General features: G+C 50.4%; 1 long non-coding RNA gene across 1 annotated transcript; it reads right to left on the minus strand.

Moving 5' to 3' along the window:
• Positions 1–16,805: 16,805 nt before the first annotated feature.
• Positions 16,806–18,563, minus strand: LOC140685162 (uncharacterized). The gene is made up of 2 exons (XR_012058449.1): positions 17,880–18,563; positions 16,806–17,456 (listed from the first exon to the last, which is right to left on the minus strand). It is a non-coding gene; the product is annotated as an uncharacterized lncRNA (long non-coding RNA).
• Between the last annotated feature and the right edge of the window lie 3,837 nt (positions 18,564–22,400).

Here is a 22,400-nt window from a genome sequence, read left to right on the forward strand (position 1 = left end):
AGAACCCCTCCTGCCCTTTCCCAGGGGATGCCCCGTACTGGGAGCCAACCCACAGTGCCATGTGGCACATCCTGGCCATGCTGGCACAGTGGGAGCAGTGCCAGCTCCCCAAGCACCCTTTGTGCTCCTGATTCCCACGGCCCCCAGCTCATGGAGATAGAGATCTGGGCTCTCTGGTTACAGCTGGGGCTGTGGGTCTGGAGCAGAATGTCACGGCAGGGTTGGTTTTCTCTGGAGGTGAAATGATTTGGGACGAGGCAGAACGTGGCTGTGAACAGTTTGTCACATCCTCTGGCTCCATGGTGTGACTGAGGCTGGTCTCAGTGTCTGGCTCTGGTGGAAATCCCCATGCACGGACACAAATGGGGAGGTTTTTGTTGTTGATGTCCACAGAAGCATTCCTCAAAAGGGAATTGTCTCTCAGAAAGAGAGATATGGCTCAATAAGGAGCCATCTCCCTGTACATTATCCACTACTTCTAGTCTGGGGATGAAGGGAGGTCTCTCTCCTTCCCCTCCTCTGCCTTCAGCAACTCAGAGAATGAGGAAGACTTAAACATAACAGCAATGAAGGAAAATATCATAAAGTCCTCTTGAAATTCCCATCAAACTCAATTAGCATGGCAATGATACACCTAAACAACTGCAATGGGTTTACTTTTTATGCTTTGCTGGAGAGCTTCCAAGTTGATAATTAAACTGCACTGGGCTGCAAGATAAGTGGCTGTGAGTGTCTGTGTGCAGCAGCTCTGGAGGTGGATGGCCAATGGCAGGGACAGTCCCCAGCCAGGAGCCCCATGGGACCAAACCCTCCCCTTGTGCCCTGTGAACGGGCAGAGCTGTGCTCACTGTGAGCCAAGGGCTGGGAAAGGCTCCTGCTCCTCTCCCCGTGTGCTTGTGGTGGACTGGGAGAGCAGGATGGTGTTTTTTGTAACAAATAATTTGCTTTCCAAAAATTGTACTCCTGGGATGAGTGACAATATTTGTTAATGTGGATTTAATCTGGTGACTAGCGGGACAAAATGAAAAGTGAAAGGGGTATTTTTGGCAAAACAAAGGCTTGGTTTCAGCTTTGTCAACATGAAGCATTTGAGCCTTCTGTTCTGGAAAGATGCTCCACTCTGAGATAAAATTTGGTTTGATCAACAAAAGGAAAGGGGTGGGAAGGAAAGGCAGTGTCCAGACCTCATTAAGGTAAAGCCCTCGAGTGGCTGGTCAGGAGGTTGTGACTGGGGAAGTGGCAGCATCTGCCTCAGTGCAGAGGCCCAGATGCTTAAAAATAAATAACTTGAGATACAAAGAGGTGGCTGCCAGGGGGCTGCAGCTGGGCCAACTCCCTCTACCAGCCTCACCTGCACCAAGGGTGATGCTCAGAGGCAGAGACCCCCTACCAGCAGCTGAGGATGGAGGGCAGCAGAGCTGGTGTGGGTGGGAGGGATGAGAGGGCACCCCACAGGTGTCAGCTCACCTTGGAGACGTTCAGACCTGGCCAGGCCCCTCTTGTTCCTCTGAAGCATTACTCCTGCTGGTACTGCAGCCAGGCTCCTGCATTCAGCACCTTCCCACTGCTCTCCTCTGGGCCCCAAAGCTCCAAGGCCCCATCTGTTATTCTTCTGCTAATCCTGCTCCCTCTGCTTGCTCCCTTCTCCTGTGATTCTGAGACCCAGAGTTCAGCTCAGCATGCTGAACGTTGTCTGAGTGTGGCGTCTCATCCTGCACATTTGGGTAAGTCAGCCGTGGAATCATCCTATAATGTGGAAATCATACAATTTCTCTCTGATCTTCCCTGAGCTGAGCATTTCATCTTCCTTCTACCAAATGCAGCATGACTAAATAGGCAAGAAAGGGATTTGAGCCCTTTTGTTACTTAAAATGTGAATTAGATGTTCCTGAGGGAAGTTTGTGCATTTGCAAGTTAAAAATGTATCAATTATCTGTACATGGACCCCTTCCTGAGCCATGGAGGAGCAGAGCTGGTGCCTTCAGAGGACCCACCACCCACAGAGGCTCTTGCTCGCAGGTGGCATCCTGTATCCTCGGTGAAATGCATCCTCCTGCTCAAAGGAGGGCTGGCTTTGAAGTCAGGTCTGACTTCACAGCTCAAGCAGGTTGTCCTGGGCCTTTTTTTCCAGGTGAGTTGTGACTGTTTTCAGGGATGGAGAATCCACAGCCTTTGCTTCAGCACCAAACAACTCTCACTGCGAAGGACTGCTACATTCAACTGGAATTCTGCTTTCCACACAAACAGCACTCACAGAGAAGCAGCTGATTTTTGAGGAGTAAGGTTGTCCCATAGGAAAAATAGGAGAGTCTTCCCCTGCTGGATGAGTGTGTGAGAACGTGCAGCTGCAGGCTGTTTGTGGGATGTGCTCCTGCTCTGGACCTTCTTCTGGGACTTGGGGTTAATTAAGGAGCCAGAAGGAGCACTGGGTGATTTACAGGACAGTCCACATGGTTTGAGCAGCAGCTCAAAGCAGGGCAGGGGGAAGGAATAACTGATGGCATTGGAATATAAGCCAAGGGACTGTTCTCTAGGTAGCAAATACAAGCTCAGGAATTTGGGCCCATTTTTACTTCACTATCCGTTCTTTTTGTGCAAAATATGCGAGTTCTTCAATGTGAATGGATCCTTGAGTTGCAGAAGCAATGGCAAAGCCCTGAGTGTGAGGTGGTTTAGGTTGACTTCTTATGCATTTTCTCCTAGGATTGGAGTCAACCCTCCTGCTGACAGGAGCTCCAGGCTGCCAGAGCTGCTGAAGAACAAGGGTGACCTGTTTGGAAGTGTTTGGAGGACAGAATCAGGGCCATTTGCCCTACAATGATCCCTGCCATTGAGCACAGTGTATTACATTCCATTTATAATCCAAAATATGGACTGTCCCAGTACCGAGGTACAGAGCACCGAGGTACAGAGCTGTGGTGATTCTGCATGTGATGGGAATTTGCATCCTGGATAGATAATTCCAGGGCAGTGATCTCCTCACAGGCAACAATGGTTACTCCTTAAATTACACAGGGCACAAAAACCAAGGTGCCAATAATTATTTCCAGTGAAGCCACATCTGCTTTTCCTGGGAGCCAAAGCTGCAGCGCTGCTGGAGCAGAGCAGGAATGGCTTGGGTGTCAGGGAGAAGCACCCACAGTGTCCCCAGCACTGCTGAACATCTCCTCAGGCACAAACCCATTTTTCACACCAGCACTGTAGCCCCTCGTCCCTCCTTCTCCATGTGTCACATCTTGTTTGTGCTCAAGCCTCTGGTGACGACATCCCTCAGGATAAATATTGTCTGGCTGACCTCTTGCTTGTGAATACTTTGCTCTTAATGCTGTAGTTGAATTTTTCTTTTTCTGTTTCAAGGCTCTTAATCTTTGATGCTGAAAATCTTTGTCCCTTCCTGTTTTGGGCCAGTCTCCTGCTACTCTGTTGCTTTTGGGTTGTTCTTGTCCGAGACCCCCAGAAACCACTGCCTGGAGAATCCTGGCTGCAATGTCTTTTGGGGAATGGGATGTTTTCCCAAAGCCCTCTGTGATGAGCAGCCAGATGTTCAAATATGTGGGAACTGTGAACAGGACTTGCAGCTGCCAAGGGAGAGGGGTTTGGATGCTTCTGGTTGGGAGGGGGAGGCAGGCAGGCTCTGCAGGGAGCTCAACTCATCCTGCAGTGGGGCTAAGTCAACTCCTAGTTAGGAGAGGTTCACCTGAGCGTGGCCACTCAGAAATCCCCCCAAAATGCAAGCAGCAGCGTGCCCAGCCTTTTCCTGGTCACTTTTCCCACTTCTTTGGTTTGCTCTGTCTGTGCCCAAGTCCCCCAGTGAGGTGGTGCTGCTCGGGGGCTCGGTGCTGTGTCTGTTGGCACACCCTGGGGTTCCAGCTGTGCTGGGAGATGCTGGTGTTGGAGCCCATCCCCATCCCACAGCTGGCTTACAGGGACACGGGTGTCACCTACCCTGAGGGCGAGCTGGGATCCCAGCTGCCTGCCAGGCGGGGATCCAGGTGCTGGGGGAAGCAGGAGGTTTCTCCAGAGCTCCACAGCAAAGGCTCTGCCTTCCTGCCCGCCCAGCTGTGAGGCTTTGCAGCCACTGGGAAGGATCCCAGCTGCTGGAAGTGACAATTTGACTCAACAAGCTGAATAGGGAGCTCTTCCCAGCTCCAAACACTCTTTCTTGAGATGAAAAAAGGTTAAAGAAACCCAGCTGCTTTCTGAGTTCAGCTGAGCTGGAGGATGGGATAAAGGTTCCCTGGAATGGGAGGGAATTAGCAACATTTTGTCTGCCTTTCTGGAAAAATGCTCTGGCAGTGTTATCTCTAAACAAACGCAATTGGTGTGGGGAACAAGCGCTGGGGTATCTTCAGCTCTCTCAGTGCCCTGGGCTCTTGGCACTCACCAGAGCCAGAGGGTGACAGCCCCAGCAGAATTCCAGCTTCAGTTCCTGGAATCAATGGCTATGACAAGATGTCACTTTTCTTTAAAAGGAAATGGTTTTTGAGAGCTCTGCTCCCAGATTTTCCTAAGGAGACCCAGTCCTGATCTCTTGAAGTGGCTGCACACAGGGAAGCCCCGACTGCTTCCAACAGTGACGCACAGATTGAGTTGCACACGGGAAATTTAAACCAGCATTGATTTTCGTTGTGTCCCTTTAAACCTGATCTAGATAGAGTTGCAGAGGGAACTCCTGGGACAGAATTGCTACCACCTAATTGATTTTGATTTTATTTTCACTGCAGCAGTGTAATTATGAAAGCCAGCCATAATTATTGAAACACAACTAGAAGTATTTCATTATTAAAATACCCCTATGACTTATTATTAATTCATTAAATAAATTTGGATTATATCCCTCAATAATTAATGCACTGAAGTTTATTCTGTGAACTCTTCCTTTTACTCATAATGTGTCAGCTGTTGGTATTAAAAGGAAAAAATTCCCACCGAAGTATCAGAAAAAATAGACAACTCATTATAAAGGGAAGTGGGACCAGGGGGCTTTGGTCTGGTTTGAAATGGGTCTCGTGGGAAACACCAAAGCTGGGCTGAGTCTGTGCAGCTCAGCATTTGTTTGGAAAACATTCCTGCAGATCCAGAAGTGCTGCTCAGACCTCATCTGCACAGTGAGCATGGATGGTGCCTCAGGTGCTGCAAGGGGAGGGGGCTTGGTGGCTTCTGGGGAGGGGGACATTGCTGGCAGAGAGGGAACTGGTTTCCTGGAACAGGGAGAATTTGAGCCAGTGCTGCAGGGTTGGGTCTTGGGGTTTTCCCTCCTGCATCCCCTGCTCAGGTGACAGGGTGAGCGAGGTCATGTCCCTGCTTGTGGTTTGGCTTTCAGGGAACTGAGATCTTCCAGCAATTCAGAGGCTGCTGCCAGTTCAGAGGCTGTCCTGGGGGCAGGATGTGTGGATGTCCATCCCAGCTCCATGCATGCATCTCACCCCCAGTCTCTCTGGCAGCACCAGAATTCTCCAGATGGGATTCTCTCCCTCCAGCTGCAGGATCCACACACATTTCCCAGTTGCAGTCCTGCATCCAGGCAGAAGTGTGTGCCTGGATGGAGCAAACCCAGGGCTTTAGGGATTTACTTGGCTTTGATGGGGCTCCTCTGCTCAGGAAGCACTGGGATCCCTCAGCAGAGCACATCTGGAATGGCATTGCTCCCCAGCTGTGCTCCCAGGAAGGCTTCACTGGTGATGCTGGCACGGGATGAGTCTGAAAGACTCAGCTTTCCCACTCAGCACATCTGCGTTTCACACGTTGCATTGGATGGGTGTTTATAGGGAAAAACAGACAAAAACATTGACTGGAGAAATGTATTGATTCAGAATCTGCACTTGTGCTGCAGAGCTTGAGTCAAGATGGGGGAGAGAAGATTTCAGTGGATTAGTTGTCACTGGATGCTGGGAAGTCTGTGTGATGTATGCTGCCTGGGATTAAGGTAAGATGCAGGTGTTTTGGTGGTGGGAGAACTCTCCAACTGCTCAGGTTGTCACACCCTCCTCCAGGGGATGGACAGTCTGAGCAGAATCAGCATTACCAGCTCTGCCTGGCCTCAGGAACTCTCTTTCCCTCCATTTCCTTGTGTCAGACTGAACTTCTTTTGGTCTCTGCCTCTCCTTTGGAACCTTTTCCAGAGCCTTGTTTCTATAGAAGGAGTTCTGTCCTCTCACCCCAGCATCTCAATTGTCCCTTTTCTGTTCTGGGGATGGGGTGGGCTCTGGTTTATTCCTCATGATTTGTGCTGTCATGGATGGAGGGATTTGCTCTCAGGCTGAGACCCCAGTGATCCTCTGCCCTTTGCCCCTCCTTCCCTTCCCTTTCCTGGCATGTCTCTCCAGGACAACCCTCAGTGGTGCCAGAGCCAGTCCCACCAGCATCTCCCTGAGCTGGGTCCCCTCGCTGGGGACCTGGCTGGAGGCAGCGCTGGTGGCAGAAAATGGCTTGGGAGGAGTCACAGGTGCTGAAAATTTAACCTGCTTTTTTTTGTAAGAAAAACCTCCTCAGCACCTGATGTTAAGAGCAAACTTGTGCTTTCCCAGCTTCTCTGGCACTTCCTTCAGCATGGAGTTTAATTATCAAACTGTGCTGCAGAGCAGCACTGTGGTTCCCGCTCCAGAACGCTCCTTTTCCAGCATCCTGCGATTCTCTCCGACCTCAGAGGGTAAAGCACTTAAGTTGCCCTTGAAGACAAAAAGAGAAAGTCTTGTTTGAGGTGAAGCCAGTATCTATCCAATTTTCAGCTGCCGTCACATCGAAATGAGAAATCTGAGGCAGAGCCAGGCACAAATAGCTGATAACAGACTTTCAGGTGCACCTCTTCACTTATCGCTTCTGGGGTCACCTCTGTTTCTAAAGACTTGTTTTCCTTAAAAAAAGATTGCTTAGGACATTTAACCGTGTGGTGTGATAACAAAGCCCTGCGAGGCGTTACTTCTGTGCCTGGGCTGCTGCAGAGACGCTGGTGCTCCTGTGTGTTTCTGAGATGGTTCCATGGATGGGATTGGATGGAGCTGGAGCAGCTGAGCCCTCCCTGGCTGCTCCATCGCTGCTGCCTGGGCATTGCTGGATGGTGCTGCCTGTGACACACTGGCAGCTCCTTGCTCCTGCCCAGCCCTGGTGCACATTTCTTCCCTGCACAGTGAATTCTCCTCTCCCACAGCCCCCTTGGGATGGATCTGACCCTGCTGAGGGCCCACAACAAGCCCAGCCCAGCACAGGAGAGAGTTCTGGACCAACAGAGGCACAATTTGTTCAGAAAACGGGTGTTTGGCATGTACAGAGAGCTGCACACAGACTGGCGCACAGATTTGTTTAGCAAACAATAACCTGTGTTTTGTGCATGAATAAATAATTAACCTTATTTAAAAGAAGAAAAACCCCCAAGTTTTGCTGTCTGCAAATATCTCTCTCCCTGTCTGGGCTTGGTGATGTCCCTGAGCCCCTTGGGAGTGTGTCCTATGGTGCAGGAGGTGGCACCTCTGGCACTCTCCTTTGCCAGCACTCGTCACCAAGTGGATGCAGTGCCCAGTGGAGTTCCCCCATTCCCCCTCTGGTGTTGGTGCCAGATTCACAGCCGAGTCAGAGGCTTGTGTTGGCTGCCTGGATGCTCCTGTGCTGCTGCTGGGAGCGGACAGCCCCCGACACCTTCCCCCCTCGGCTGCTGGCTCCATTCTCACACTCCAGCACAATGGTTTTCTGTGCTGCGTTTCCTCATGTCTGCTCTAGGCCAGATTTCTGTGGAACAAGCAAAGCCTTTCTCCCATCTGCTCATGAGATCATTCCTTCATCTGAACAATCCGGCTCTGAGGAAGCTTTTGTGGACAGCCAGCCTCCAAGAACTCTGTTGTGCTCCACCATTTCTGCTCCTGCACTTAATTAGACTCACAAAATGCGGTGGGTACAGGACATGTGTCAAGGTGCTTTGCTTGGCTGAGTGAGGCATTCCCAGCTCCCTAAGCACGTGGCTCAGCAAATACATTGCTCCTGGCCAGGGGACTGAGTCCTGCCTTAGTCCAGCCCAGGACTACAAGGGCTCAAACTCTCTCCAATTTGTGTCACTATTCCTCCTGTCTGCTACTGATCTGGCTGTTCAGGCTTCTGCCTCCCCAAGGCTTTACATTTGGAATTGGCTTTTTGGTGCTGAGGATTCTGTGGTGGGTTTTTTCCACTGAAGAATGGAGTTCAGCAGGGGAAGGGAGGCCAGCAAGTCCTTCTCTTGCTGGGGAGTCACCCAACCCACCAAGCCACATGCTGGAACAGCAGATGTGGAACTGGGACACAAACATGCACCTTCCTGTGCCAAGAGTGTTCATGTCTGTTTGTGGAATTACTGAGCACTGGATAGCCCCTTGGTACTGCATGGTTCGCCAGAAAATGTTCTGCCACTGTCCTCCCAGAGCTGTTCCTGCTCTGCCTCTTGCTGATGGGGCAAAGGAGACACTGAGGTAACTCCAGTGATTGCTGGGTATCATTGAACAGCACCAGGGCCCCCATGGTGGAGGGGAATGCTGATCCTTGGGGTGCTGAGCCTTGTGGGCAGCTGGTGTCTGCAGCAGCCCTTGCCCACGCTTCCTGGGCTGCCCTTCCACCATCTTTCATCCTTTTCCACTTCAGAACTGTTTCTCTTTGGTGTCAAGGAATAACTGTAGGAAAGGATCCCCAGATCCCAACCTGATCGGGGATGGATGGGGTAAGAGAAACAGGAGGAATTTAGGTAATGTGTGACTTAAAGAAGGAGAGCCAAGAATGTCATCCTTGGAGAAGGAAAGGAGAACTAGCAAGTGTTTTCATGCCGTTGTTATTTTCTATATGTGTTTTAAGACAGGTTTGGCTCCTGCCCAGACCTCCCCTGCTACAGCACATGTACGTTCCGCCCATAGCTTGGCTCCAGCCCTTGACCTGGAGAAAAGTCCTCACTGCTTGTAGCAATGACCTCCCCTCCTTATTTCATCTTCAGAGTCCAAGCTCCTCCTGCCAGTGGCACCAACTTTCCTTATTCCTATAATATCCTTGTTCTTCCCAGTCAGACATGTTCTTGTTTCCTGTGTCACTTGGAAGCCAGGCGTCACTCCATGGACTCAAGAGAGCCCTGAGCCTCTTGAAGGTGAGGGACACACCACAGCAAAGTGCATCTTTAGTGCACAGTGAAGTGTTGGGTGCCAGTGGCAGGTCACTCATGGTGGGGTGTCTCCCCATCCAGCACCCATGGTACCACTTCCAGTGCTGGCAGAGGAGCCGTGTCACCAGCCACTGTCCCCACAGCTAACCCTGACCTGGCACCTCCCCCAGTGCTGGTCACAGGAGCCTGACAGACTTGGCATTAATGTTGAGTGCCAAAGAGTGACCAGGCTCCAGGCAGAGCTGCTTCTTCATTCTATCATCCCTCAGTTTCCAGGGCCAAATCCAAGTCAGAGAAAAGGATCCTCCATCTGCGCCTTGGCAAACGCGCAGATGCAAGCCCAGATGGCAGCTCCCACTCCGCCGTACCTTCTCCCTGTTCTTTTCATGGTGCCGAAGCCTTCTTCGGAATCAGATGCTGAGCATGTGTTCAGTGGTTGTGTGCAGGGGCTGGAGCTCCTGTTTCAGCACAGGGATGGGATGGGAGGGCAATCATTGGTGCTGATTGCTAATTTGAATAGTTGGGGTTTTTTAGCTTTGGCATCGGAGCATCTACCTTTGAATATGAAACAAGGCCATGGCATGGCAGCTTGCCAGAGGATTTTGACACCAGTGCAGTACCTTGTCCTGGACTAGCCAGGCTGGTCTAGGATCCAGCCTGGCTCAACCCTGCACTGTGTAAGGACAGGGCAAAATGTCCTGGGAGTGCTGGAGCAGAGCTTCTGCCCAGTGCTGCACCTCTGGGTGGCCAGGACACCCTGGGAGCCAGAGCAATTATCTGGCTAATTCCTGTCGTGGAGCAAGGCGGGCTCAGCGCCTCACAGGCTGCTTCCATCGTGCTGGCACTTGCCAGAGAAATGCTACTGATCCCTTGCCAAGGGCGATCCCTCCTGCAGCTGGGCCGTGCCCGTGCCAGGCCAGCCCATCCCACCGGGCAGGGACGCGCTGGAGCTCTGGAACGCGGATACCCTGCCCCGGCTGGCGTCAGCCAGGGACATCTGTGACCCCCCTGCCAGCCCCCAGGGAAGGGAATACCTGTCAGCGTGCCAGAGCCCTCAGATGTCTCTTTCTTATGGAGAAGATTTTGGGATAAAAGGTTCAGTCTAATTTATTCCATCAGTGTAACAGTTAAGCATTCAATTCCAATATTGGAAACAGCTTTGCCAAAAAGCAGCGAAGGGAAGGCAGTGAAGACTGGCTGAGCTCAGTGTGCTCTGTGACCTTTGCTGCCCCTGCCCCAGTGGCTTGTTGGTTCTGGGGTTCTGCTGTCGCCCCCTTTGACAGGGGGGTTTCCCCCTCCAAAACACAGAGCTGGTTCCTGTCACTATTTCCATCAGAGGGAATTCTCCCTCCCTGTGCTTCAGCCTCTCCCTGCCCTGGAGACCAGCTCCTCAAATTGGCCACTGCATAGTCCAAGTTCTTGCAGAACTCGAGGAGGTTCCCATTCTCTTGTTTTTATCCTGGTGCTCTAACACCTGGAGAAAAATAGATGTTTTTTTTTGAGACAGGTGAATCACTGGGGAACTTCAGCAAAAGTGAGGGAGTGCCAGAAGCTGTTGCTGGGAATCTGTGCCCAGGCAGTTCTGGTGTTGGAGGAAGGCAAGAGCAAGGCTGGGGAGAGGAGCTGTGGCTGCATGAGTGAGCACAAAAGCGGATGTGTGGGAGAGCTTGGGACAAACCCCAGTGCTGGAGGCACTGAGGGTTGGGACCTGCTGGGGGTGGCTGGTGCTCCCACTGCCAGTGTCTGCCCGTGAGGGCTGCAGTCATTGTTCTGGACCAGCTCTTGGAGATCAGAGTCCAGCTGTGCCTGCTGGACTCCAGCCTGTGGATTACAGGCTTCCAGGAGCACCAAATTCCTCCAATTTAAATAAACAAATCCTGAGGATAGGGCTTTGTAATTGAAACGCTGAGAGATGCTTTCTGCTGGCATAGGAGGGTGCAGTGCTGTAATAAGCCATCCCTCCCTGGCGCTGGGAGTTATTGAGGTTGCTCCACATCTACGACAGTTTAATCAGATCCTGAAAATCAGGGACATTATATTTTGCACCTGCTCATGGAAAAAAAGAATGAATGATGCGACTCCCCATCATGGATCTTTTATGCACAAGGCAGGCTCCTGAGAGCACATCATCCAGAGGGGAAATGGAATTACACCACAGATGAAGACTAAGCCCAGAGTGTGGCTGAATATCACACTGGGGGGAAAAAGAGCAGCTCTTCTCTCCTCTATCCAGCCTCCACAAATGAGAAGCAGGGAGAATTAGTGAAGGTTCGTCCAGGGAAGAAAGGAAGCTGCAAGCTCCAGATACACTGGGAGATTTTTAAGAGAGTATTTTGGAGATAAGTTGCCCTCAGGATGACCAGGGCACAGGGAGAGATACATTTGCTTCTTTTTGCTTGTCTAATCCTGGTATGTGAGAGCATCCTTGCTGAGTTTGTGCATTTACCTCTCCCATTGTCAGTGCTTAAAGCGCATGAAAAATACAGCCAGGAGCTTGAAATACAAATCCGTTCACTTATAAGTGGCCTTAACATCTGTGAAAGGCTTCAAGTCCTTAGACAAGAAGCAAAATAATGGATTTATTTTTGATTTCTAAAACACCACCCAGAGGTGAGGAGTGAATTCCACAGAAATCAGAATGGATTTGCTTTCTTTTTCCTGCAGAAGAGCAAAAGCAGAGATGTCAAAAAGAGTTCAGCAGTCAAGTGCTCTCATTACCTGTCCCATCTGGGACGTGGAAAACCTCACCAGAGAGCCAGTAATCATAGAAATCACGGAATCATTAGGGCTGGAAAAGACCTCCATGATTATTGAGTAAAATTTTGACCCCAAAAGTTTTACCACCGCCTGCCAAGAAGCCCCTGGGGCCTGGTGCAGGATGCTCACCTCTCTGCTGTCCCCTCCTCTACAACCTTCTTGCCACTGGGATGTTGAACACGCAGCAGCACTGAATCTTTACCCCCAAGTCTCCACAGCCATCAGAAGGTGACATTGTTTTATTTGTTTTATGACAAACTGACAAACTAAAACCATTTTTCTCAGGGGCTGCTCACCCAAACCCCTCATGCTGGGCTCTTCTTTTCTCCCACAGTGGTACCAGCAAAGGTGGCACTGCTCTGGCTCAGGCAGCCCTGTCCTTGCCCCCAACGGTGGCACCTGCACTTGTCACCTGCAGAGGTGGAGTGGTGGCTGCTGGTGGAGCTGAGCACCCCCAGTGCCACGCTGAGCTTACAAAGTGCTGCATCAATCCTGCTATAATCAATCCTGGATAATGAGCAGGTCTAGGGCAGCCTCGGTCTGGTAATGGAAAGAAAGGATCAAATATTCATGGCAGATTGTTTGTTCAGCTCTGCCAATGGGAATGGTCATGTGAAAACAGGCACAAAACTCCTGCAGTTTTCTGGGGTCTAATACTCAAATGACATTAGGGGTCTAATATTGGGGTCTAATACTCAAATTACAGTTCTTTGTTGCCGTGGTCTGCCTTGGGTGTGAAGACACCTGACAAGAGCAGAGTGCCTGACAGGAGAAGACCTTTCCAGCAGCTGCCATGCCTTGTCTCTTGATCTAAGAAGGTCTCCAGACCAGTGGCAAGACCTCCTGACAGGGTTCCCGTGGAATTACCAGCTTATGGTCACCCTCTCACTCACTCTTCTGCCAGGGAAGCCTCATTGCTGTGGATTATCTTTGTTTGCAGGACAGGAAACTGGTTTTGAGAAGCCTGTTGTATCCAAGGCTGCTTTAGAGATTCCCAAAGAGCAGAGTGGTTTTGGGGGCAAACACAAAAGGGAAGAGACCAAGGAGGATGATGTGCAGTGATAACAAAATATGAAACTCTCTGAATTCTCCTGCACCAAGGGCCCTGTGGCAAGGCTTGGAGCAGATGTTGAGACACAGGAGACAAAAGGGCTTTTTCCTGTTGGTGTTTCTGTAGCTGTTCTGACCCAGGCCAATACCCGGCCTGCTGCTCTTCACCTTCTCTGGACAACCCAGAACAGCCACACAGGCAAAGAGCACAGCCCTGCCAGCTTGCACTGGCACTGCCCCACCAGGCTGTCTGCCACAGGCTGTGGCATCCCCTGGGATGCTGCTGGGGCTGGGGCCAGCTCTGGGCTGTGATGTCCCAACTCTCACTGTGAACCCCAGGGAAGCAGCACAGTGGGACAGGAATCTTTTCCCACACTCAGAGGCTACATTCCCTCTCTTCTCTGCAGCCCATCAGTTTTTCTCTTTCAGTTGGAGCCAGTTGTCATCCTTCCATCCATCCCACGTTGGCTTTTCAGGCCCCTGAAAGCCTTTTCATTCCTTTCCTGCCTTCCTAAAATAGCACATGCTTCTGCTGGCATGTTCCCCGGCTGCCACGTGGGAAGAAGCCTGCCCTCCTTGGAGATTTCACACCTCAGGCAGGAGGGTGTGCTTCCCATCGGAGAGCAGCCTCTGCTGGCAGAAATCCCCGCCTCTGCACAAGTTCCTGAGCCCAGAAGGATTCTCATGGCAAATCTTTTCCTTTGCTGGAGAGATGTGATAACTCCTGGACAGGGTCTCTTCTAAGAACTTGTCACAGGGGAGAAGTCTACTTTGAAGTTCTTAATCCCACTCTTCCCTCGGAATGAGCTCCCCAGGACAGAGCTCTCCGTTCTCCACAAAACTGAAATGCTTAAAAAAGAGAGTCTTAAATATTAGAGGAGATTCTCGCAGCAGTTTTGAGGAAGCCCAGTGAAGCTGAAAGTGCTGGTCAAGCCACATCCATGCAGGTCCCCTGCAGCTGTGAGCAGGCAGCTGAACATCTGCAGGGCACCCATCCCTGCCTGGATGGGGCTCATTCTTCTGGCAGGTTTGGTGAGAGGGCTGGAATTGGCCTTTTTGGCATATTCTGAGCTCTTCTTCCTGCCAAGTGCCAATCTGCACTCTGGCAGCCAGGCTCGGCAGAGCTCACTCACCCGCCCTCGGGTGCTGGAGCTCAGGTGGGTGTTGGGATGCCCTCCCAAGGCTGGCAGGGGCTGGCACTGAGGCCCGGCCTTGGCACAAGGGTGGTGGGAGTCCCACCAGATTGAACCTTTCCTTGTCTCCATTTTAATGGCATCCAGCAGAGCCAAGAGCCTTGCTCTGTTATTTAAACAATCTTGTTTTTCCCAGCCTTGGAGAGAGCTGCTGAGCTGTGAACAATGTGTGGCATCTTTAGGAAGGTGGAGGGAGAATCACAGAAGCAAATCCTTTCAGTGACAGCTGGCCTCTGCCTGCCTGTAGCCTCTTCCTGGCCACAGCCTCTGCCGGCCCACAGTTATCGCTCAGATTGGGAATGAAGAGCATAGATCCTAAAGAAATGCTCCAAAAGCAACCTCACAATTTCTCTGGTTTTCAACATCCCCACAAATGAGAGGGACGGGAGGGAAGGCCTGTCAGAGCTGTTGGACAGTTGAGTGTGCCCAAGCGTGGGGCAGAGCAGGCACATCTGATATCTGCAGTGACCCTCCTGCTGGTGTGACTTCAAGCATGTTGGGAAGGAGGATTCATTCATCTTCTCCGCAAATATTACTTTAAATCCAGGTGGTTCAGCATAAGAGACAGTTTAGGAATTATGCAGCTTTCTGACTGATGAGCTCCTCTGCTGTTGCCATCATTCCCCTAATAATTATGCCCATGCACAGCTCTGTGTTTGATTGTGCTGGAAGATGGATTCTTGTTTCCTGCAGGCATGCTGGATGAAATGACTTCCGTTTGGAAGCTCTGTTTGCAAAGTTCCCTTTGTTCCTGCTGCGAAATCCCTGCGTCGAACAGAGCCCATTCTGCTCCACAAGGCTTTTGAGCACCATCTGGGTGGGTTCCCTGGGTTGCCTTCAGATTGTTCTCGGGATGCAGTCGGTGCTTGTCAGTCAGGCTGATGCATTGGCCAACAACGTAGCACCAAGAAGAATGTTTGGTTTAATCTGTCGCAGAAAAAAGCAGTAGCTGAGTTTGAGGGCCGAGTTTTGGGCTCTTGGTCCAGCTTTTACCCCAGGCACTCTGCCCTATACACTTCCTTATGTACTTCTGGTTTATTTTGTTGATGTCCAGGGTGACTCTAGGATGTAAGATCAATCCTGGCCAGAAGCTGTGAGAGCTGATGCTGGTGGCACTGGGGAATCCTTGTGCTTCCCGTGACTCCCGTGGCTCCAGTGGCCCTGGCAGCTGCCCAGTGGCACTGTGCCCTCCAGACAGGCAGCAGGGCAGCCCCTGAAGCTGGCAGAATTCCTGGATGAATTGGGAAAGTTGAGACATCTGGGCCATTTTCTGCCTGCCCATACATCGGCAATCAGCCTTGGAAAAGGTTTGGAGAGACACGGCTCCAGGACCCTGATTTAGAATTAATTTCTGCTGTGAGCTTCGAGTCCAAGTTAATCACTGTTGGATTTGGGATTACCATGCTTGTAGGAAAGGCTGCTAAACCCCCACTTTTCTCATGATCCAGGAGCTCACAGGGCTTAGCTCTTGACTGAAGGAAAATGTGCATGTCAGAGAGTTTTGTGATTCCCATGGGGCACTGGAGCTGCTGCACTGGGAGAGGAGAAGGAGGGCCCTCACATGTCGTTCCATTTCTAAAATGATTCAATTGAAGTTGCACTTAAATTCAAATCAGCCATTCAAATTAACAATTCTAATGTTCCTGTATATTGATCTGTTGGTTGAGACCATTTGCAGCAGACCATAATTAAACCACAAAAGCCTGGACATCAGAAATGCTGAGGGAACAGCACAATAAGTTGGGAAGAGTCATACAGTCCTGCCCTTAACCCATTATGTCCCTTTTTTTCCCTGGGAAAAGCCAGGCACTGTGCTGGGAGCTTCCCTGATGGTACATGAGAGGAGCAGTGCCAGGATGTGTCACAAGCCCAGTGTGGCAGGAAGGTGTTTTCACACAGGCAGTGGGACAGGACCCTCTACTGCCTGCTGTGCTGAAGGATTTTGGCTAAAAGGAATTGTCCCCTTTGCAGAGACTGGAGAATCCAGCCCCAGGGGCTGGAGGCTGAGCTCTGGTTGAGGCCGAGGGGATTGATGGGCACAGTCTGCACTTGGTGGGATATTTGATGCCTTCCCACCATTGTAAACTCATTTCATGTCAGTCCTTAAACCTGTCTCTGGCAGCACTTTGTTATTTCCCCTGGGAGAAACGGAGGGAGGGCAGCAGGGAAGTGCCTCCAGCCAGCCCATCCCTGCTCCCAGCCCTGCTCCAGGGTCTCTATCACCCCTCCCATGTGTCCAGAGCTTTCTCAGCTGCTGCCAGGGAGAGGTGAAGCCCTGGGTTGAAAGGAAGGGCCAGGAGGGCTGCCCCAAGAGCTCCCTACCCAGGCATGGTGCTGTGCCCATGGGGACATCTGGACACTTTTTATATATATATTCACACATATATATAAAAGTCATTTTTTCTCATGCTTACACTACTTCCCCACAACAACCATCTGAGCCTGTTTATTGATATGTTTTCTCCCCTGTGTGCACTGATTCAGTGGCTTACACAAACTCACTGGATGATCTGGTGGGACAGGGAATCAGCTCCTGGGCCAGTGCAAGCCCAGGGCAGCAGCTCTGGCTGCTGCAGGTTCCAGGGGCTGGACACGGAGCTGCCAGCCCTTCCCAACGGGTCTGTTGACCCAGCTTTGATAAACCTCAGCCTTGATTTCTGCACAAACACTTCTATCAAAACGGGAACCTAAATACTGAATAATTGCAAGGAAAAAAGCTTTATTCCTGCATTCCATTTTGGCTTTAATTACAGAAGGTTGGCATTTTTCATACCATTTAAAGAGAAACGAGACAGGAAAAGGTCAAAACACAAGGGGCCTCGAACATCTCTAATCCCGTAATGGAGAGCAATACAAGGCTCTAATATTTGAACAATCAACGTGGACTTTTGTTATGAAGCCCAACATGTGATGGAAGAAGGTAAGAGGCTTTTAGATCTATTAGAAAACTGGTGTGCTGGGAACAGAGGGAAATGATGATGGGAAAATTAAAATTCAGCTCCAGCAGAAGGTTGCAGTGTTCAACTTGCAGCTCAGTGCATCGATCTGTTCCAGCATTTGACTTTCAACCATGACAAAACTGTGGGCAAATTAATTGTTCTCCAGGATATTAGGCATCAGAGTCTATTAATCCTCTCTGGAGTCGGATGCTCCATGAATACTAATGCAAACCCAGCGCTGCAGTCCTGTCTTTTCCCGCTCGAAGCTGCTGCTGCCGCTGCCATGGGGGCAGGGAGGGAGGGAAGCCTGGGTGCCAGTCAGCCATTTGCTGCTTTTATTCAGATTTAAGGCTGATTACAATTGGGAAGAATCGTGTAATATGGCAAATCCTCCTCTGAGCCAGGCAGGCTCTGGAAACCAGAAAGCAAGAGGCAATGTTACGTGTTTTCCACAAGGAAAAAGTGAAAGGCATAAGTTATTTATGCAAATTTGATCTGTATTCAGACGTGTTTTAAGGAAGATCTCAGGAAATCATTTCTTAATTACACATATAGATTGCACTTACTGTGCCTGCATCTAGGCTCTTGTCTCTCAGACTAAAACATGTGGAATAAGTAACTAATTTCTTGTGATTGTTTTACAAACATATAAAATGTCTCTTCCTCAGTATTCCCCTTTCCCAGAACCCTCCCTCTCCTTGCCCCACACCTCCCAATACTCTTTGGGGGCAGGAGCCCAATTCGGAGCCTCCGCAGATTAATTCTGAGCTCCAATCTGCATATTTCTCTCAAGGAAATGGAGGCTGCAGGAAAAGGATATTGAATATGTTTTACCTCCACTAATGCTGCACATTTAAGTAATCCTCTAGAATTCCAGAACAGCTTTAATCATCCAAAGCCCAGTCAGAACCATACTCCGTATAATTAATCCACATTGCATAATGTTGCCTAGTGAAAGTGAATACTCTTCCAAATATTTATCCAGCCTGTGTATCCGAGCTCATCCAACACGTGGGATTCCAACTTCACCTTTTGCTTCAGAGCCAGGTTGCACTGAAGCAGCAAAATGAGAGCAGCAATACTGGGGTTTGACACGAGCAGCTCTCCGCTGAGGACCTGGTGGTATGTTCCCGTCTGAGGCATGGAAGTTCCCCGTGGATCACGATGAGAATACCTTACATTGACAATGCCAGATCCTTTTGTTTCCTCTTTTCCCTTGCAGTTTCTCTCCACACTTTTTTAACCCTTACAGATTGCTGCAAGGAGGGTTTTTGTAGTGAAAGAGCAGGGCTGAAGGATTTGGGTACAGGGGGACCCCAGAATAGGATACCAGCTCATTTGCTTGGGGGGTAGGGTGTGAATCTCTGCAGAGGCTCTCCCGGTGCTGGCATGACACAAACCAGGTTTTGGAAAGCCTGTCTGAGAGGAGGAGATGTGGATGTGCTGAGCTCCTACCCAGTGAACTGGGGCTACCCAGGGATAATCTTTCCAAGGCTCCCATTTTCCCCAGAGTGGAAGCACTGCAGTGCAAAGGGAGCAGAGCTGCTCGCCTGTGCTCTAACTGAGGAGATATTTATGTCTGTGCAAACACAGCACGCGCCTTCCGCATGATTTGGAGCTAAATGCAGTGTTACTTAATTAATGCATATGTAACACACAAGGCTATTACACCTATTAGAGCTCTCGAACAATTCAAATTCCAGTGTCCTCACTGCCACTGGGTGTCCATGACAAAGGGTTGAAAATATTATATCCATAAACAATTGGCAAGAGCCAAGAAAAACCCCAGACCCACCAACAGCCAGAAACAGTTCTCAGGATTGCGTGGATTTATGAAAGACCTGTGAGAGTCTCAGACCCAGGGAGGTGGTGACAGTGGGTGCACCCCCAGTCTCTGCAGCGCCTCGTGTCCCCTCAGAGCACCACGCTGCCCAGGGGGAGCTGAGACAGGGCTGGGAGGATGATGGCCCAAGCAATGGCACAGCGGTTTATGGATTTATGGACCAGCACCAGAGCAGGAAATCCCCTGAGAAGCCAGGAATAGATAAATCTTTGTGAGAAAACTTGTTCTGGAGATGTTTGCAGCCCAGATTTGGTCCTCAGAGGCTGAAGCTTCCTGGAGCCCCAGTGCTTTGCTGGGTGCTGACTCTGCTCATGGATCACAGTATTGCCGCTGGTGCCCTCAGGGACACACAGCTCTGGGCTCTGCTTCTGGGGCTGCCCCCTTGCTCAGGGTGGCCGTGCCTTTCCAAACAGGCTGAGAGACTGTGGGGACTGATGCTCATGCAGCTGAGCGGGTGAGTCCCAGTGGCAGGGGATGGATGAGATCCCCATGGTGTTGCCCTGGAGGTGGCTCAGAGAGGGGACAGTGTCAGTGCCAGCCAGTCTGGCTGCAGATCTCCTGGATCTCAGCAAGGTGTTCCCCAGCACGGAGCTGCAGCGGGTCCTGGGTCCGGCATGGTGTGGCCGGAGAGGCCGGAGCAGAGGCCTGGCATGAGAGCTGCCTCCCGCCCTGAGCTGCATTACCCAGCCCTGCCTCCCATTTCAGAAAAGCTGACTTCAAATAAAAGGGCCCTTTGAAAAATCATGAGGCATTTTATTCATGATTGCATTTTGTCCGAAGTCTTTTGACAAGAAAATAGGTGATCCAGCTCAGAGAGCGTTTCTTTTCTAGTACATAAGAAACCCATTACACATCTTTTTTAAAAAACAAAAACTTTCTTATTCCCTTTGAGCAGCGTGGCCAGCTGTCAAAGGAGAAACTCAGACTCCAAATGGATTTAATACAAACCAGATCCCGATGCCTTGTGCATTGTTTAACCATAGCTTCAGTTTCCTTCTCCTCCTTTGCTGCATCAGGTACTTGCCATGTAGAGTCATAAGTTTTTAATGTTTAAAATATAACACATTGTTTCAGTTAATGTAATTGTCCTGCCTATTCCCCCCACTCATCCCCGCCTCATCCCCTGGGGTTTTATCTCCTTTCTCTTGGTTTTGGTGTGATGGCAGCTCTCTGAGGAGAGCCTGTTCCTGGCTCATCATGGTGGTCTCCAATGGACAGAGCTGCTCCTGACCTCAGCTGCAAATTTTCTATCCTATTTCCTTTTCCCTTTAAAATAAACTGGCACAACATGGAAATACCTGGAAACTCTGCAAGAATGGCTGCCTTGTCTCTGTATCTGCTGTTGGAAACTCCTGCTGCTGGCTCGGGAATCTGTGCATCCAAGCCCTGCACCAGCAGCTCCACACCTTCTCCTCTCTGATCAGGAGGGGATGAACAGCACTGTGGAACTGCAGTGGGGACATGGGTGAGATGAGCCATGGGCAGCTTTGTCTCCAGCACCTTTAAATTCAGCTGGTCTCACCCCTTCTGCTCCCTGGTGGTGCTGGACACAACGTGAACTGTGGTGTGCACCAGGCACAAACACACAAATATTTAATTACAGATAAAGTTACAATTTATGAAGTTCATTGAATGAAAAGCTCTGAAGGAAAAGGCACTCAGGAGGAAATCCTAAGTATCCCACATCTGCAGATCCAGGGACCTGGCAGCTGTCTTTTTATCTTGGCTGTGTATTGGTGCTTCCACATGGGGGTTTTGGGTCCTAGCCTGGCAAGAGGCAAGAAGCCTGTTTGTCCATTGCTGAGGAGAACATGTGGCTTTTCTCATGAGTGCCTGAAATGAAATCACTGATGAATGATTCTGCTTTATTCATGAGAAAGGGGAACTAAAGAACCAGACATAGTTGTCCCCAGCAAACTCACATGTTCATGGATTTTTGAGCTGAAGAGGACGGAACTGGCCAAGACATGGATGAGATGGTTAAGATGGATTTGTGATGACTGTTGGTGAGCTATGGAATACTCAGGAATGCTGAACACCTGGCTGAGATCACTGGGCTCTAAGCTCATGTTCAATATACCTTGGAACTGAGGCTAAAATTTTGTGAGGGCAGTGGCTGTGCTACAAGAGTGTGCAAGGGATTGAGATTCCCCTGGGTGATGTGAGTGTGGACATCAGTCCTGCTCAGAAGTTAAGTGTGACCACTTGATGAAGAGCTGAGGAACTGGGATATAGTAGATACCAGTTGAGAACGTTTATGGAAGATAGATGTGCCCATTGTAATAAAATGTGTTTTAATGTAAGTAAATACAAAATCATCTCTCTCATACTGGCTAAGAATGATGGATTTGTTTCCAGAGCAGGAGATGGTTTCACATTCCCTAACAACTTTGCAAAGCGTCTGAGCAGACACAGGCCACAGGCATAGTGCCCTGACCTTGTGATAAAGAGCTAATTCATTCAGGGGATGCACAGAAAGGAGTAGTTAGTAGGAGCAGTGCAATGATTTTATGGCACAGCAAAGTTGCCTGGCTTAGGTGAGAGGGACACCAGAATATTGCCCATGGCTCCGGTGTCAGGGTTTGTAAAGGGATCCTGAAGATGTCAAAGAAATCCACAAAATTGTTTATGCGATGAAGAGAATGAGTTACAGAAGAGATTAAAGAGCTTAAATAAGATCCAGAAGAAGAGTGAATGCCTTCATTAAATCCTGAAGTACCTTTTCAGGAGAAAGTACCAGGGATGGGGGGACCCCAAGTCTCACAGCAAAAGCAGAACAGAGCCAAAGGCTACAGGCACGAGCAAGACATTTAACATGGAAATAAGGCCCAGACTGCGGGAGGGAGAGTAATGACTGACTGGAAAAAACTACCCGGGAAAGTTGTGTATTTTCCATCTCCTCACACGTCCGAGACAGGCAGCGTGGCCCGTGGGGAGCGAGGTGTGAGCTATACAAGTTGTTTGCCCACGCCTGGGGGAGAGAACGGGCCTGGACGGCGAGCACTGGCAGAGCCACGGGGTGTTTTTGGGGGATGCTGGCCCTCACCTGCTCAGTGTTTTTGGGGGCTTCTGGCCCTCACCTGCTCAATGTTTTTGGGGGATGCTGGTCCTCACCTGAGGGGTGTTTTTGGGGGCTTCTGGCCCTCACCTGTGGGGTGTTTTTGGGGGCTTCTGGCCCTCACCTGAGGGGTGTTTTTGGGGGCTTCTGGCCCTCACCTGTGGGGTGTTTTTCGGGGCTGCTGGCCCTCACCTGGTCAGTCTTTGTGGGAACTGTTGGCCATCACCTGTGGGGTGTTTTTGGGCATTGCTGGCCCTCACCTGCTCAATGTTTTTGGGGGTTGCTGGCCCTCACCTGCTCAGTGTTTTTGGTGTCTGCTGGCCCTCACCCATGGGGTGTCTGTGGGGGCTGGTGGCCCTCACCCACGGGGTGTCTGTGGGGGCTGGTGGCCCTCATTTGTGGTCTGTGGGGGCTGGTGGCCCTCATTTGTGGTCTGTGGGCACTGCTGGCCTCA

The sequence above is a fragment of the Taeniopygia guttata genome, chromosome 15, assembly GCF_048771995.1.
Source record: "Taeniopygia guttata chromosome 15, bTaeGut7.mat, whole genome shotgun sequence".
Taxonomy (NCBI): domain Eukaryota; kingdom Metazoa; phylum Chordata; class Aves; order Passeriformes; family Estrildidae; genus Taeniopygia; species Taeniopygia guttata.